The following is a 19,254-nucleotide window of genomic DNA, read 5'->3' as shown; positions in this document are numbered from 1 at the left end:
AATAAAGTCCATACATTAAAAAAAAAAAAAAGAGCATGGGTTCGGGTCACATTGCAACTTCCCACTTACTTATAGCTGTGTAATTCTGGGCAACTCACATAATGTCTCCTCAGACCGTTCATCTATAAAATGGGGATGGTAAGAGTTCCCTACCTCAGAGCGTTGCTGTAATCCATAAACACGGTTAAGTGCCTTGGTAAATGTTTGAGGCTCTCTGGTTATTATGAATTAAAATATGTCAATGGCTTCTGGCCGTGTGATTTATATAATAGTTTGATGTTTAACCAAATGGTAAAACTATTCCATTTATTATTCCCATCTCTTTTTAACCCTTAGCCTGCTTTGTTGTTTATGTTTGCTCCCACCACAGAGTGCTAGTTCCAGGAGAGTAAAGGCTTTATTTTGTTCACTGCTGAAAGCAACAGCACCCAGAAAAGTACTGTACATATGAAGCCCTCAGTAAACACTAGCTGAATGAATGGTGCAAAGTGTTACAAGGAAAAGTACACCCAAACTTTCATTATAATAAAAAGTATAGATAAAAAAATCTTTCTCTAATGGCTTCCAGTCAAGTAACTGAAAACACCATATGCTATAATAATAACATAAGTAATTTATGAAAATTTGAAGGCAAAAACATAATTTTAAAAGATTTAGACCTACGTTAGGTGTGATAGAGTATGGATGCTTTCTTGAAATTCACAATCAGATCCAAGAGTATCACTTTCAGACTGTTCTAGTACACTGAGTTTACTTTTAGTTGTCTTTGATGACACAGTCACTATTCTACTCTCTTTCTTAACAGAAATGTGTTTTCTCGAAGACTCACTTTTAATTGGTTTATTAACCAAAGAATTATTTTGCCCAATTCCTTTGCTTTTCTGCTTTACAGGTGAGTCAGAGCAGGAATGCAGGTCCTTCCCAGGTTGTTTCTTAGCAGAGTATTTTTTGGTCTATTCACCTGCTTTGCTCATTTTCTCTGAAGAAGACCTGCTATTTCTAGATAATTCCTCTTCTTTTCTTTGACTTCCAGTTCCAGAAATGACGTCTGCTGAAGGAGAATATGTTCTAGCAATGAAATCTTCAAAAGACTCCTGCCGCTGCTCTGTGACTGGGACCCCCAGGTTGTCTTTGGAAGTTTCTAAGGCCTCCTGAGTAGACGCTGGGACACGGAAGGAGTCGAGAGGCAAAGGAATCCTAGCATCACCTGTAATTTTCGGAAAGTGGAGGGGAAGACAAAAGACAAGACAAAAATTCAGTGATGAACAAAGCCAACCATTAAAAAGTAGAGGTCAAAACTTCAATGTTACTCTGTAATCTTATTATTAACACAGTCAATTGATTAATCAGAAGATTTCAGAGCCAGTTTTTTTTGTAATTATATCTTGCCAAGTGATTCTCAGCTTAACCTAGCTATAACCAAGGCTATGTCCGCTACGTTTTCAGACTTTGGTGATTGGGGTAGTTATTACCCATTTCCTTTCCCTCACTAAAAATAAAACCCTATTCTGTAAGATAATTAATGTCTTTTCTATCCTCCAGGCACATGTAAACCGTATATAGTTTGTGACCAGACTGTGTTCTCAAGCTGTCAGTTCCCAAGACCACTCTGAGATTGGCTGATGGGGGCTCCAAGTAAGGCTAGAGGAAAAGCTGACAGGTTTTCCCCTCCCATTCCCATAACCAGGTGATTCACTCTAATATGTTACCTATTAGCTATGTCTGGATTACTTATTTTAAAAATTATATCAGTATGTGTACCTTCATTAGTGTTCCTTCATTGTAAGCTGACTGCATACAAATAGAAACCTAGATAAAATATGAACAGAACAGACATTTATACAATTTAAAATCTGGAATATTTTCTCTAATGTCTTCTTTCTTCATTAAGGATAGTTTGCTTTAACTCATAAATTTTCTCAAGAACTTCCAGTCTCCTTATTTACAAAAGTACAGTATCATGAAATGGGCCCACATTTACTAATCTCAGATTTCGAAAGGATTCCAGAGTCTTCTAGCTCCCGGGCATGTGAACTATTAGAGACTGATCGTTATTGTTTTCTCCCTGACTTGGTCATTTCCTTTTTGCTAATCACTCTTAGAATCATTAAGTGCTGTTCTGTCCATTTACTTGGCTATTTTGCATTTGTTATGGGGCACCCTGTTTTGATTCTGATTTTCCTTCTTCAAGTGCCTTCTTTTCTTCTTTAGGTGGACTACTAACAGGAGAATTCATCTGGGGACGACCTAGTAAATGAAAATTTGACTGATCTATACCAGCCATTGTGGCCAACTGCCCAAGCCTAGACGAGAGGAGGAAAGGAGAAAAGACAAAGGTTATTATAATCACAGAAGAGCAGTTTAGATTTCCCCAGACTTACAATCATGAAATACTTCTAAAATCTTTTTTTTTTTTTTTTTGCGGTACACGGGCCTCTCACTCCTGTGGCCTCTCCCATTGCGGAGCACAGGCTCCGGACGCGCAGGCTCAGCGGCCATGGTCACGGGCCCAGCCGCTCCGCGCCATGCGGGATCCTCCCAGACCTGGGCACAAACCATAGCCCCTGCATCGGCAGGCGGACTCTCAACCACCCCGCCACCAGGGAAGCCCTACTTCTAAAATCTTAAAAGCTAACATCCTACTCCAGACTACAAGCCTCTCTCTCCCCCAAATCCTCAGCCATTTCCAGATTCATCCTCTAGGAGACATCCCACTGTCTCACTAGAAGCTTCAATATGTTCCATGCACCCTGTCCACTGCCTGTCACACCTCCATTCCTACACTTCTTTACCACCTTTCCTCCAGTTTCCAAGAATGTGTTTGTTCCTTCCTTCCCAACACCAACACCAATTCATTCACTGACAAAACACCACTCCATCAACTATCAATCTCCACTTCCCTCTTTCAGCAAAATTGCTCCCGGTTGAGAACCACTGACCTATATCTCCCCTGCAGATTAATAATCATTTTTATGTCTAAGGCAAAGATAACTTTAATTCAAACTTATCAAACAAGCAAAAGAAGTGAAAGATAGGAAAATTCTTATGCATTCCCGACTATTTTCAATGAAAACTGCCTTTAATTTAGTCTTTACAAAACAACTATACCTACTAATTACTCTGTCTACAGGTTACTCTTTTTTTTTTTTTTTTTTGCTGTATGCGGGCCTCTCACTGTTGTGGCCTCTCCTGCTGCGGAGCACAGGCTCCGGACGCGCAGGCCCAAAGGCCATGGCTCACGGGCCCAACCGCTCCGCGGCACGTGGGATCCTCCCAGACCGGGGCACGAACCCGCGTCCCCTGCATCGGCAGGCGGACTCTCAACCACTGCGCCACCAGGGAAGCCCTACAGGTTACTCTTTTATAATGGGCTCCCCACTCTACCAAAGCAGGCTTCCCTATTTGCATTTCTTAAAAAATTTAATTCCTCATTTAAAAATGTCAACTATATTACCTATAATTACACTAAATTTGGCTAAATATAGCCACGTAAGTGATGAAAATTGCTCCAGTTCCTCAGCAAACTACCATTAGAGTCGCAAAGAGAAGAATGCCATGAAGAGAAATGAACTAACCCAGCATCTTTAAGGAGAACCAGGAAAGCATGGAACTTCTGAAAAGAATTCTCAGTGCTGCCCCAAACACCTTCATCATCCAGGATCATGCTTGTCAATGAGTGGGCATGAAGGGCTTCAGACAAAGAGAAAGTTGTGTTTCTTAACTGGGCATTTTCATGTTCCAGCTATACAAGAAGACTGAAAACGTCTGACATGATTTTTTCTCATTGTCATCAAAAGTAGTCTTGCCTTGGGCTTCCCTGGTGGCGCAGTGGTTGCAAGTCCGCCTGCCGATGCAGGGGACACGGGTTCGTGCCCCACTCTGGGAAGATCCCACATGCTGCGTAGCGGCTGGGCCCGTGAGCCATGGCCGCTGAGCCTGTGCGTCCGGAGTCTGTGCTCCGCAACGGGAGAGGCCACAACAGTAAGAGGCTCACATACCGCAAAAAAAAACCCAAAAAACAACAAACAAAGAAAAAGTAGTCTTGCCTAGTTTCAAGGAACAAAACTAAAACACTCAAAATGTAATTATTTTATAATTAATGTAACCCTCCGCCAGTAAAGACAGAGACCATATCACATAATAACCAAAGCCCACAGGCACCCAACAAAGTTTCCTATATAACACTTAGGTGGTATATAAATAAACCCAAGTTACCGTTTTATTAATGATCTTTCACAAAAGATCACATTTCTAACTGGTTCAATTCATAATGGAGCCTCATTCCACATTGGAAAATGACCTGCTTTAAGTTTCCCTTAAATTAGAAAGTGAATTATAGAATCTGATTTGAACAAAACATATTACAACTCTGATGAATGTTAAGAATTAACTTTAGGGCCTCCCTGGTGGCGCAGTGGTTGAGAGTCCGCCTGCCGATGCAGGGGATACGGGTTCGTGCCCCGGTCTGGGAGGATCCCATATGCCGCGGAGCGGCTGGGCCCGTTAGCCATGGCCGCTGGGCCTGCGCGTCCGGAGCCTGTGCTCCGCAACGGGAGAGGCCACAGCAGTGAGAGGCCCGCATACCGCAAAAAGAAAAAAAAAAAAAAAAAAGAATTAACTTTAGTGAGTAAAATATCTAATGCTTACGTTTAAAAGTCCTAAATCATACCCAACCCAATTTATTAAATGTACGATCACCAATATTTTCTTTGGCTTCTTGAACATATTCACCCCCGTGCACTCTTCCCCTTCCGCTCAGCATCTACGCACTTAAAACCCCCTGTAAGCTCAACTCTCGTATTTCTCAGAAAGGCCGTTAATGTTCATGATGCCCCGTTTGCCTTACATGAGCAGGTACTCAACATTTATTGAATGAGTGTCTGCCAATCCAATGGATGCACTTTTAAAAATTCCTCCCTACACTCACCCTGTGATAAATTATATTTAGATAGAACTTTTTAGATTATGCCCTGCTTTCATGCACATTACCTAATGTAATTCTCATAGTATATATTTTTATTTTTCATTGCATTCTTAGAAGTTTTCCAATATCTTAAATTTATTTAAATGATTCACTTTCCTAATTCATTGCCAGGAGAGTCTCATCATGTCTTTTATGTTACTGTATATACAATACATGCACAGAAAGTGCCTTCTTGAATCAAAGAATCATGAACAGGAAATAAGCTAATGTCATATAAAAGCACACACACACACACACATACACAAAACCAGATTTTCACATCTTTAAAAACATGCTTTCTGGAATGTAGATCATATGATCACTAAATACCAGTAAATGCAAAAGTCCATATGATACCACCGATTTGCAACATATTACAGTTTTAAAGCTTACAAAATATGTGTATATGGCTTAAAATCAAATCAAAATAAAACCAAAACACTCTCAAAAGCAGATGAAACGTGTTTACCTCACTGACTCGTCTATCAGCCTTCAGTCTTATTACTCTTTCCTCCTTTAACTGCTTTAGGCACTCCTCCAGGGTTTCCTAAACAAACAGAGTCAATATTATAAGTAATTCATAGTATAATATCCAAAAGCCTTTCCAGCTATTGGTCTCATCAGGATTTAGGGGCAGAGCCAGGAGTGAACTCAGATTTTAGTCTGCTACTGGTCATATCATACCATGCCAGTGAAATGAATGATCAAAATCTATCCAATTTGCAAAGATTTATTTAAAGTCCACTCTTTCCAACATAAATTTGTGGCAGCCCACCATAAAAGGCATATGCATATAACATAGTAAGTCAGAAATAAGAAGTTACGACCAAGAAAGAAAAATTCTATTTTTATTTGTGGGTCTCTTTATAGCAGGAAGTCCTATTAACGAACCTGCTTAGCATACCTGAATTGCATAATTGCAGATTCAAAAGCATGTTTTAAAAAAGTAATCACTTTTAAAGCAATTTACAGTCAAGCACTGTTCCTGGAGTTCCCTGGGTATTAAATAATCGAATCATCAAAACCCTAAGAGGGGGCTTCCCTACTGGCACAGTGGTTAAGAATCCGCCTGCCAGTGCAGGGGACACGGGTTCGAGCCCTAGTCCAGGAAGAACCCACATGCCGCAGAGCAACTAAGCCTGTGCGTCACGACTACCGAGCCTACGCTCTAGAACCCACGTGCCACAACTCCTGAAGCCTGCGCGCCTAGAGCCTGTGCTCCGCAATAAGAGAAGCCACCGCACCGCAACGAAGAGTAGCCCCCCGCTCGACGCAACTGGAGAAAGCTGGCGAGCAGCAACGAAGACCCAACGCGGCCAAAAATAAATTTATAAAACAAAAAACCCTACAAGGAAAGAACGATCACTAACTCCATGTTATTTTACAGATGAGGGAAACAGAGGCAGAGAAGTAGAGTAAGTAGAGCAGCACAGCCAAGGTCACACCACTAAGTAGCAGAGCCACACTGTGGACTCAGGAAGCTGGCTGCCATTCCTGCTCACGGTGGTGGTAGTCTTCCCTTCACCAAGGTCACTGAAATAAAATGAACACTGATAAACTATCTTAGGAGTTTTAGGAACTAAGACACTTCGGTCCTTGAAGTGGGGACACTGCTTGCAATAGGCAGAATTCTGACAGAGCCTCCAAGATGACCACTTACTGAAGTACACAAACCTTCCACTTATCCAATCAAACTCTAAATGTAGGTGCTGTAGTGAAGGGATTTTGCACATGGAATTAAGGTTCAAAATCAGTTGATCTTTTAAGATAGGGAGATTACTTTAGGTGGATGTGGCCTACTCAGGCACCCCACGAAAAGGACCTGAACTCTTCCTGAATTGAAGTACAAAAGGCACAAGAGGGAGACTCTCCATTGCTGGCTCTGAAGAAGTCCAATGCTGCGGCAGAGAAGGCAAGCGAGAGGCCTCTAGGAGCTGAAACTCTCCCCCGACTGACAGCCAGCAAGGAAATGGGGACCTCTGTCCTGCAACTCCAGAATCTGAATTATGCCAACAAGCCGGAAGAAGCCTGTAGGCATTCTTTCCCAGAGCCTCTGGACGCTAACACAGCCAGACTGACATCTTGATTTCAGCTCTGTGGCCCACACAAACTATGGTGAACATCCAACGTTTGGGGCTCAATATCTTACACTTAAATTTCACGTGCTTTAACACTCTCAGGAGGGAACCCACATGTTCCCGTGTGTATCTGAGCAGGAAGCCCAGTCACGCTGTGCCTGGACTTCTGACCTACAGAACTCTGAGCTAGTCAAATAGGTATTGTTTTCAGTCAGTAAGAGTGTAGTAAAAGAATTAATATTCTACTCAACCTCCAGGTTCGTGAACAAAATAAATGATTGTCATTGTTTTAGGCCACTGTTTTGGGGTGGTTTCTTATGCAGTGATAAACAATCATAATACCTATACTTATGAAAACAGTAAGGTATATTTATACATGTTAACTGCTTTGAACAATCACTTAAAGAATGAGGAACTCTATTACCTGCCATCATTGGGAGAGGAGCTGGTATCACTTTCTGGAGAGTAGCTTTTGGTACCTAACAACAATCCTACATCAGGAGTTTACCCTAAGGAAATCAAAGATGTGGGCAAAGATTTATCTACCAACATGATGTCATAAGATTGTTGATAACCAAACCCTAGAAGAAAGCTAAGAGCCTCTGAATTGGGACTGGTTTAAATAAAAACAGCTCATCGTCTGAAGGAATGCTCTATGAAGCCACTAAGAATGACAAGAGGTCTCAACCAGAGTTCATGAATGGGCTTCAGGAGTGCTACATTCAAAATATATCTGTGCGTTTTTCCTGGGAGATGATGCATAAGCTTAATCAAATTCTCTGATGTAGAAGAGTAGTTAGTGACATGGCAAAATATTTCTGATACTTTTTTAAGACAAAAGAACAGATTAGGTGTGTGTACATGCAGAGGTGGCTTTTATTTCCTTCAAGAAGTTATTCATTGTTTTCAAACATTTGCTCAATGAACATATATTTTTATATTCAGAACATGTTTAAAAAATTGACAGTCTAAGAACTTCAAATTCTTTAATGTTTCATTACTAAAGCCAGTCAAGTTTTCAATGGGGAAAAAGGGGAAAAAATTGCAGAATTCCTCTACTTTTAATATAATGGTTTAGTCAATCTTCTAAAACTGATTTCAAAGAAATTCTAAACAAATAAACAAAAAAACAAAAAACCCTCAGCACGGTCAGAGGAAAGTAGACTAAAATTCCTGACTGGTTCTAAATAGCACATCAAAGTGCAATTACATGCAACAGTTTCTCCCTCTAATGGAGGGAATTAGAACACAGTGTTCAATTTTTGTGAAAAAGTGTACCCTCCTCCTACAAAGTATTCAGAATTCATGTCCCTTACATGGACATATGGAACCAAAAAAGTTAGAAAGTAAAATTGCTTGATATTCTATTACTTAAGTAAGACTAATGATAAGGCTTTGGAATAATTTTCCTTCCTTCCATCTGCTCTCCATTCCACCCTTCTGTACACCAGCTAGGGTGATTTTTCTGGGGCAAAGCTCCCATCATATTGGATATCAAATTTTATGTTCAACTTTTCTCCATTTAACATTGTAATCAATCATTTCTCATATAATCAGGGGATTCATAACCTTGATTTTTTTGTGCGGGCTACAAAATATTCCACTGAGTGGGTTTACTGGTTAACCATTTTACAGATTTAAATTCTTTCCAACTTTTCAGTATTATCAGACAAAATAACCGTTTTTATGCATATGAAGGCTTTTTTCCATATTGAGAATAACATTCTTACAATAAATCCATAAAAATGAGTTTGAGATCAAAGCAAATGAACATTTTTAAGGCTCTGAGGTACCTATCTCCAGACTTCTTTCCAAAAGATTTCTGAGATTTTACACTGCCATCAGCGATGTATCACTTGGTATATAACCTCTACTGTAACTGTTGGCTTACTTCCTCACTTAGAGTGCAAGTTATTTGAAGATAGGGGGTGTATTTTATTAAGTGTTTATCCCCAGCACCTGTGCCTAGCACAACGTAGACGGTCAATAAATAATTGCTTAATAAGGAAAATCCCTGCCACACACGTACATATAAGATGTACGTGTGTGAAAGACAGACTGTGTGTTTTTCTCTAACTGGATAGATGAAAACTTGTCATCTTCTTTAATGTGCAATTTTTTTGCTTATAATTAGTAATTAAATTTCTCTTTTAGATTATATTGTAAATATTCAGATTCTCTGAGGCAAATGGGCCTGGCACTACCCATTAGCTACATAACCTTGGACAAGTTGTATAACTCTAGGCCTCAACTTCCTCATCTATAAAATGGAGATAAGCTCCCATATTACAGAGCTCTTGTGAGAATTACATGAGTTAAAACACATATAAAATTAGAAGAGTGCTTGGTACATAGAATATGTGCAATTAATGCTGAATGAATGAACATGCGAATGCAAACAGTAGTGAAGGGCTTCAAATGAAACGGTCTCATCCCTCTCCCACATCCAGCACTCAAGAAGCGACCGATTCTTTATGCAGTTTTTAATTGTAAAATACGATATGTGTACTGAGAAGTGCACAGAACAAAACTGTCAATGTGACAAAGAAAAAGAGAATACTTACATAAGCACTACTCGAAGCTGAAAGTATTGATACTTGTCAGCATCGCAAAAACCCCCCATATCCTTTTCTCATCACAAGCTCCTTCCCTCTTCCCGGTTAAACACCAACCTCACTTCTTGACAGTCATTTCCTTTAACCTGCATGCATCCCTAACAAAAGAGTTTAGTTGTGTCAACATCTAACTTTATGTACAGGATCATAGTATATGAAGTCTTTTCTATCTTATTTCTTTCTCTCAACATTGGTTTAAAAAATTCATCCACATTGCTGCCTGTAGCTCTAGTTCATTCAATTTTATTGCTGGATAGTTTTCCCACTGTACAAATACACATCATTTATTTAATTTTTGACTCTTAATGGACATTTGGTTTGTTTTCAGTTTGTGCTAATGCAAATCATGGACAGGAATCCTGCTGTACCCGTTATTCTGGTGCATTTACACAGGGCGGGGGTGAGGGCTGCTGGCTCACAGGCTATTTATATACCTCCAGTTGATGGAGAGTGCTAAATGCTTTCCAAAGTAGTTGTGTCGATTTATACTCCAGTATAAACAGGGTAGAAGATTCCCATAGTACTTCAGGTCTACAATACCTGATACTACCAGACTTTTTATTTATGTATTTGTCAATCTGATTGACATGTAGTTTCCTTGGTTTTGACTCACTTTTCACTTATTACTTCATGAAGTCGTACACTTTTCTGTGTTTACTGGCTGTATGGATTTCCTTTTTTATGAGGTTTACATCAAATATTGTTATTTTTTATTATTTTATTATTATTATTTACTTTTGGCTGTATTGGGTCTTCGTTGCTGCGTGCAGGTTTTCTCTAGTTGCGGCGAGCGGGGGCTACTCTTCATTGCGGTGGCTTCTCTTGTTATAAAGCACAGGATCTAGGCGCGCAGGCTTCAGTAGTTGTGGCACGTGGGCTCAGTAGTTGTGGCTCACGGGCTCTAGAGCACAGGCTCCGTAGTTCTGGTGCACGGGCTTCGCTGCTCCGTGGCATGTGGGATCTTCCCGGACCAGGGCTCGAACCCGTGTCCCCTGCCTTGGCAGGCAGTTTCTTAACCACTGCGCCATCAGGGAGGTCCAACTATTGTTATTTTGAATTCTTCTCCATGTCCAAGTAATACTCTTACATGACTATTTTCTCACTAAATTGGAGGCGTTATCAGTTCACTTTCTAACTTACTAATAAGTAAGGGTTTAGTTCCTCTACACTCTTTCCTATGTCCACACTGCTCAGTAAAGTTATGTCATCATGAGTTATTCCACTGCTCATGATCTCTTTGACTTGTAGTCATATACTTAAAAACCTACATTGTTGATCAACTAGAAGCTCTCTCAACGTCACGCTTTGTAAAATGAGGACATTCTTACCATCTTCCCTTTTTTCTACCTCCTGTCTACCTTCCAAACCCAGCTGTTACGTTGTCAAAGTTGAAATTTATATTCTGTTCTATGTGCAGTTAAGTCTTCTGTTACTTGAGAGTCAGTACGGAGTAAGGTTTAAGAGAACAGGCAGAGAGCCTAAACTCAAAGCCTCGATCCAACCTTAAATTAGGTACAGCCTGGGCAAGTTCCTTCCCTGACTTAGCTTCCTGCTCTCAAAAGTGGGAATGATATTAGCACCAACCTCATAAGGCTATTCAGAGGATTAAATGAGTTAATATATGCAAAAACACTTAGAGCCTAATATATGCTAAGTACATACTAGTACACAATACATTTCAGTACATACCAAGTTAATACTAATACATACTAAGTATAGTTTACTTTAGTTATTTGTGATTACATGCAAGTTGGCAATAAAAGCTGCAAACCAAGACAGTATTGCCATTATTACAATGAAATTAATATTGCCCACTGCAGATGTACTGTGTCTCTGTGTATAGACTATACCTCGTTCCATACTGTGCCAGTGTCACTGCCCTTGTGCAGGGTGACCACATACCCCAAGCCGCCTTGGGCTGTTCCAGTTTATACCTGTTGTCCTGATGTTACAGCATTAGAATGCCTCCTTACACTATTGAAGTGTAAGGAGTTTGGACAAGTTCCGGTTTGGACAACAAATTATATAGGTGGTCATTACCCCTGTGTGTCACTGAAAAGGGGGACATCTATAGTGTCAAGTTGAAGTGGATTCTTCCCTTCCTCACCAATAGTAGGTTAAAAATCAACCATAGTTCAGTGTGCTTCAGCTTTATGTCCGTATAGCCTTTTCTCCTCTGGAGTTCAAGTTCCTTCTCCTCTTCCTCTCCATCCTCCCTTCCAACAGTGCCTAACACCTAGTAAGTACGATATGCCTCAAGGTGTTTCTAAGCTCTCAATCACACAATCAATAGAAGCCTCTCCACTCTAGACTAGCTGCAATCTGCACTGAATCCCCTATTACCTTCCTTCTTGGTTTATTGCCTCATTTTGCTGGATTATGTCTATAAATAGCTTAAGGTGTAGCACAGGAGGTCAATTTTTCAAATTTCTTTGGGTACAAAATATCTTCTTCAGCCTCCACTTATGACTGATAGTTTGGCTGGATACAAACCCCTAGGGTGAAAATTATGTGCCTGAAAAACTTTGGAGGTATCTTTCTAATGCCTTCCAGGATCCATGGTGCTCATGACAAGTATGATAAAGTCAGATTGTAACCTTTTTTTTTAGGTGACCAGTATTTTTCTCTCTGGAATGGATGTATCCTCTCAGTATTTTATTCTATTTTAATTTATTTTTTCAGTATTTGAAAGTTTCACAATGAAGGGTGCCTAGGTATGAGTCTATTCTTACTCATCTTGCATAACTATTTTCAATCTGAGGCCTGATGTCTACTTTCAGCTGTGGGGAATTTTGTTGCCCTTTGACAGCTTCCCTCCATTTTTTTTCTGGGTCTGGACTTTCTAATAGTAACATGTGGGATCTCCCAGATGCAGCCTCTCTAACATATTTCTATCACATTTTCCATTGTGTCTTTCTTTTTTATATACTGAGAAATTTTTTAAATTCCTACTGAATTTATTTCAGCAACCATATTTTCATTTCCAGGAGACCTCTCTTGCTTTCTGACCATTCTCCTTTTCATTAATACCCTAGTCTTATTTTATAGTTGCTAGCTCTTTTTAAACCTCTCTCAGGATTCTAATTAGGGTTTTTTCTTAAATTATTCTGTGCCCTAAATTGTCCCTGGTCCTACTAGGATATGTTTGCACTCTTTCCCCTCTCTCATGTTGTAAGCTTTACTCAACTAACAGGCAAATGACAGTTATTTTCTATTTAAGAATGAGCACAGAAAGCTCCCTGAAGTCAACGATTGATTGGCTTCTTATGCAGGAAGAAGCGGGGAGTAACTGTAACAGGATCTCCCCCAAAAACAGTTTTCTAGGGTGTAAAAACTCACAGTAGCTGCCCCAGTTCTCACCAGTTTCACTGTTTTCAAAATGAAATCATCTCATTTCAGGAGGGTGAGGGCGGGGCTGGGAGTCCACTCCTCCAAACACATCCCTTCAATGAGCTCCCCTATTGGTCACACTTTTAACTAACTCCACCCTCTCTCCTACATGCGCACCTGAGCATGGGGCTGCTTTTTCAGGTGGGGTCAGAATCCTCCTCAGTTGCACGTGGTCCCTGTGCATATTCTAGGTGATGCTTTTCCTCTGTTCTACTGCTTCAGTTTCACACTCTTCCACCTGTCTTCTTTCAAAACTATGTTGAAATCTCTTGATAGTTGTGTGCATATATACTTAAACACTTTGATACCATCATTGTAGTGTCTTGTCAAAACAGAGAAGAGCTAAAAGGGTTCTCAGTGCATTCTGAATCTGCTATTCTGTGGTCCCAGTGTTTAAACTTCTTGGACTTCCCCACTGTCTATTACTGCTTTTACAAATACAATCTCATGGTCTATTCGTGAAGGAAATGAATACACCACATCTAAAATAACAAGGAATGCGGGTTAGATGCTCTAGGGTCTAGTCATACTCTGCCATTTACTAATAAACCACTTACGTTCTACAAATTGTAGGTGCGCATTTATAAAACGAAAGGGAGTAACTCTACATGAACTATAGATTTCTCCTACTCCAACATTTCATAATTTTCTAAGTTCTTTTCTTAAAATTTCTCTATATTATCATTAATTTTAATTAAAAAATAAAAATCTAACTTTCTCTTTTGAAAATCAAAGAGTAGTTCCCGTAGTCCTACAATAATGGGATAATTAGTTCTGAAACCTGTCAAGTGTCATGTTTCATACGAAGAAAAAATCATATTAAATAATTTTAAAAAATTAAACATGGACTTTGTAGCACAAAGACAAGGTCCCCCCCAAATGGTGTTCCTTTATTTACTAGAAATGTTCAGCTCTGCATTAAAGTTGAAATAAAATAAATATATTAATTTTGAGGTGCAAAAATTTCTTATAAAAATCAATTTTTCTTTTCTGTCCATACAAACAAAAGTATGGAATGACATTAGAGGTCAGGTTTATTTGGCAATAGAATGTAGCTTCTTGATATTTTTGATTTTAGGAAAGGAGAATATCAACATCAAAACTTTTTTCAACTTTACTTTTATTTAAAATGAGGCCATATTTTCCTCTTATAAAAAGAGAGTTCAACTAGAACTGTCCATTTTCTCATCTGTAAAACAAGAGCACTGAATCAGCTGACTGTATTCATTCAGAACTCAATTTCCTTATCTTATGATCACTAAGCTTCTCCCTAAATCTAAAATACTAAGCTTCTAAGCAAAGGAAAATATATTACTAACGACATGTTTTGATTTTAGTTTCTTAGAGTTCAAATGTCCACCATTCACCTTGGTCTAAGCTTAAGGAACCATTCAAGGGGATACAACGCAGATGGGAGGAGAAAACAGAACCCTCACACAAGCTGTGCTGTGTTGCAATCAGCCTTCCGTTTGAAAAATAATCTTCTCTATAGCTTTAAAGTGATAACTTTCTACCTGCAATGCTTCTTGTTTCAAATGGATTTTCTCTGGCTCCTCCTGAACACGTTCTGAGGAATCATCGACCTCTTCGATTTCTGAGGAGGAAGGACTCTCTACTGTCACAGTCACAGGAAATTCTGATGGACCTGAGTGTCACAAGAAGAAGATAGGAAACCACAGAGTTGTTAAACTAAAGTGCAAAGAAAGAAGACAAGATTGTATAAAAGACAACACAAGCCAGATACCAAATATCCAAATATTAGAGGACATTTAACAAAAGTGATCTGAGGTATCATTCTTTATAAATGTCCCTCACTGCTCTTTAGTGTAAAACAGGCAATGACTAAGTAAAAGTACAGGAACTTATTTTTGCTATGTTACTGTACAGACCTCTGTTGTACGTGGTTAGGATTAGTAATGGGAATTGCCCATATTATTTTATTACGTTTCTTTCACAGAAGCCAAGTGAAGATCCAAGGTAAACATTTTTTCTCAGATCAACTTTATACTGCAAATGAAAAATTTATTCTTCACCATCAGACAAAAACAGTCTGGAAGAAAATGTAGTTTTTCAGAGGAAAATACATCAGTAAAGGGACTGATGAATAATCAGGAAGTCAACATATCTAAGCTGTGAATAATAGACATTAGAATTTAAAAAAATAAATCACATACACATACACAACTAAAACTGACCCATCAAAAATTTCATCTTCTCACCACCCTTAAGCCAAAACTACGGCAACAATTCTCCCAGCAAGCTTCACTGCCACTGCAATGTTGTTCAATAGGACATTTCCAAACATTTAAAAACTGACCTGGCCACAACCCCATAAAAGTCTACAGATCATAAAGAACTGTGCTGGGATTATAAACCACGCAGAAGACAAGTCACTAGGACATCATTTTGACAACAAGCAGCAAACCCTGCAGCATAGGAAAACCCTAACAGGAGAACGAGGTGCACACCCCTCTCTCTGGGAATGCAAGGCCAGGACTGACACCCAAGATGCTCTTCTCTCAACCTCAGCAGTGGTGCCTTTCACAGAGCAACTATGCAGTCTCCCAAGACCACTGGGAAGGAGAGTCTGATACTGACAGTATTAGCTTGCCACGAGGCCATAAGCGAGGGAATGTGTGTGGTCTTGGTGAGAGAGCAGAGGTTTGGGAGATGTTGCTTTATATTGGCTTTCAGATCAGGAATTTGTACATATAGCCCGCAAACAACGTTTCTTGAAAACGTGAACATTCTTGAGTATGACAGCTCCATGTGAGGGGTCAGAAATGGCAGTCAAGTTCGTTTCACTGGGTAACAGCTGATTTGCGGACTGGAAAACAGGCTTCCTTGTTTACAGACATAACCACAAGGCTGCCAGGTGTGCACTAAATCCACACAAATACACAGTTGCATTGGGAGAGCGACCAAACATGTTTTACATGGATTTATTTCAGAGAGGGAAATGCTTCATGTAAGGCTCTGTCAGTTTAAAAAGCAAGAAGAATGACCATCCACCTTTCCCAATTCAAGCCCTATATATCATAAATATGATAGCTACACACCACCAACTGATTACATACATCACGAGCTTTGATGAATAGAAAGCCCCTAAAAAGATAGCAACAAAATGAAGTTAGATCTTCATGTAAATACATCACCAGTTAAACCCAGTTAATACAACTATTTAGTAGTATGAACAGTATCCATACAGAATTGTGTATAAAAATAAATAAGCTCAAAACAAGGACCTGGAGGGCTCTGCTACGGAGAAAACAGAACAGAATTCAGCCTACTGGCTTGGTAATCACTCTCTGAACTGCTGAGAGGCCCCTTCAGCTCCTATGTTCAGGATGGTTGAGATTTCAGTCTCACTTCTTTAAATGTTGATATTAATCGTTCTCTAATTTACCCCCCTGTGTGAGGAGGATGGACCTGCAATTAAGTGTCTCAGGAAGAAGACAGGAAACCACAGAGCTGTGAAACTCAAGTGCAAACACTGGGGATTCAACACTATAGTTTATGCAACAGCAATTCACATTACCATTTGCAAAAAAGTAGTCGGTTGTCCAGTGGGGATTAGAAACATCCATTTAACATGAGCAACTGAACAGATATTTTACACAGGAACTACTTCAAGTACTATTTAAAATCAATTCTCTTTGTTTTCTTAAGCAATTGTTAATCCCCAATTTCCTGATTACTACCAAGTAAGTCACCTGAAGATCATCTAGAGCCATCTATTTCACTTAGCAAGCCTAAAGCTATAATTCAACCATTTTATTTACTGTTCTGTGACAAAAATTACTATGAACAGCTATCCCCTGGATAAGAAATCAGCTAATGCTAGTTTGACTCACTAAATCTGATTTACTGAGTTAATAAGCCAGTTGATTTAGAATAGGTCTAATGCACATTTTTCATCCATTCTGCATTAAACTATTTCCCATGCCTAAAATGTCTTTTTTCCCATTCATACGTATCCAAATTCCTACTTCTGTGCTGTAGGGCTTCGCTCAACTACACCTGCCTTTAATCAAACTTCTCTCACATGCACAATTGGTGATCATTTTAGTCTCCTCAAGACTCCCACGGAGTTACCTCTGTTGTGACACCTGAGAAACAACTTGAAACTCCCAATTACTTTTAATTTTTCTTCCTTAGAGGGCTCATTAGGCAGAAGCCATGTGTGAGTTACCTTTTTTCCTCTACACAAAATACCAGAGACCACCCACATAATACAAGTTCCAAAATAAAGAACTCTAAAGGACTGAAAAAGACAGGGAATGCAAACAGGTTACCTGTTGCTTTTTGCACTTTCTGCAGGACACAATGGCCGGAAACCAGACACTCCAGGTGGTAGCGCTTCAGGAGGGTAACATTCTTTACCAGCAGAGTATTTCCTTCCATTACTTACAGGCTTCTTTGCGGCCAAGACTACGTTTGACAAAGCATGAAAAGAAGGAATCAAGATGCACCAAAGGTCTACAGAGCAAATGTCACACGTGCACACGTCGAAAGGAATCAAAAAGGCACTTGACAACGATGCCAAGCCCATTAAAAAGAGGATCGGTTTTGTACAAAGGTTTTACAAAAGCCAGCATTTTTAAAAAACATAAGTTCTCTACAGTAACAAGTTATTTTAACTAAAACAAAAGTATTGAGATGTGCAGAAATGCAAAAATAAAAGTTTTAAAAAAATCCCAAAGTATGATACATTTTATGTATCATGCAGAAACACTCAAGTTTCCTGAATCTTAGAACACCTTTGGCATTTCTGAATCTCAAGGACACAGAAACACAGATACACCCATGACTTCTGCCAAACAGAATCTTCAGAAGTAGACCAAAAGTTAAATTTAAGATGAATTTTTCTATGGAAAAACAATACAAGTTATAAGGCTGCAAGTTGCTGGGGGGTAGGTGAGTCAATTTTACCCTCCTATAAGCCTGTCAACCTTCACTGCTCCTTTGATTTCATATAGAAAACGCACAAAAAAACAAATGAAACCCACTGGATGAAAGAGTGAAATGTGGAGACTTACCCTATATTTCAGTAGTAAAGAGGCAAGTATCTTTATAGGAAACATTTGGTTGCAAAAACTAGACCTACGTGTTAATATTTTACTTAGAACAAGCCATATATTAAAATTCACATTTAAATATTTAATTTGAATTTACTGAAAACAAACATCATAGGTTAAAATGGTTATATTTATCCTTCAAAGCTACTATATTTTATGTTATTTTATTTATTTATTTTAATAGATCTTGATTGGAGTATAATTGCTTCACAATTCTGTGTTAGTTTCTGTTACACAACAAAGCGAATCAGCCATATGCATACACATGTCCCCATATCCCACCCTCTTGAGCCTCCCTCCCACCCTCCCTATCCCACCCCTCTAGGTCATCGCAAAGCACCAAGCTGATCTCCCTGTGCTATGCTGCTGCTTTCTACTATATTTTAGCAGCATTAGGATGCAGGGTAAAATGGAGTGTATTCGGTAATATAGGACAAATATTTCATAGAGTGTAGCTTATTGATAATCACCACACGATCCTCTGTGATTTACATGCCTCTTAAAAATATATAGGAGGGCTTCCCTGGTGGCGCAGTGGTTGAGTCCACCTGCCGATGCAGGGGACACGGGTTCGTGCCCCGGTCCGGGAAGATCCCACATGCTGCGGAGCGACTGGGCCCGTGAGCCATGGCCGCTGAGCCTGTGCTCCGCAACGGGAGAGGCCACAAAAGTGAGAGGCCCGCGTACCACACACACACACACACACACAAATATATATATATATATGTATTAAAATTTTTTAAAATTACACTTTTCTTGTTAGGAGATTAAAAAATTTCTAATAAAAGTTCCCATCTTTTATTAGGCATACATAAGTACAATATAAATGTGACACAATTCACACCATTATTTCACCCCTATACTCCCCTGGATCTAGGTATATACCCAGATACTGATTTGCCTTACCTCTATGTCTCCAAATAACTGAGGCAAATACAAAAAAAAAAGCCCAAGAAATAAAATTACTCTTAAAAGAGCTCAATGAGCTTGTATACTGCAGTTACATTTCCACTTTGTTTAATCATGCTAACTAAAAAAAAATGTTTAACTGTTCTCATTCCATGATGCCCTATTATTCTGTACTAATTTTACAGAATTCCAAATATGTTGTACATATACATGTTTTATTT

The 19,254-nt window shown here is 39.3% G+C and overlaps 1 pseudogene across 1 annotated transcript in view; it reads right to left on the bottom strand.

The window, feature by feature from the left end:
- Nucleotides 1–636: 636 nt before the first annotated feature.
- Nucleotides 637–19,254, bottom strand: part of LOC308610414 (centrosomal protein of 78 kDa-like) — a 30,574-nt pseudogene continuing 11,956 nt past the window's right edge. Inside the window, exons 9-15 of the transcript in view lie at nt 17,342–17,469; nt 16,102–16,151; nt 14,561–14,691; nt 5,433–5,510; nt 3,576–3,742; nt 2,132–2,303; nt 637–1,223 (exon numbers count right to left, since the gene is read on the bottom strand). The product of the transcript in view is annotated as a centrosomal protein of 78 kDa-like (transcript). The remainder of the gene's footprint in view (nt 1,224–2,131; nt 2,304–3,575; nt 3,743–5,432; nt 5,511–14,560; nt 14,692–16,101; nt 16,152–17,341; nt 17,470–19,254) is intronic.

The sequence above is a fragment of the Mesoplodon bidens genome, assembly GCF_964165515.1.
Source record: "Mesoplodon bidens genome assembly, contig: HAP1_SCAFFOLD_759, whole genome shotgun sequence".
NCBI lineage: Eukaryota > Metazoa > Chordata > Mammalia > Artiodactyla > Ziphiidae > Mesoplodon > Mesoplodon bidens.
This window is presented reverse-complemented; position numbering and strand designations above follow the sequence as displayed.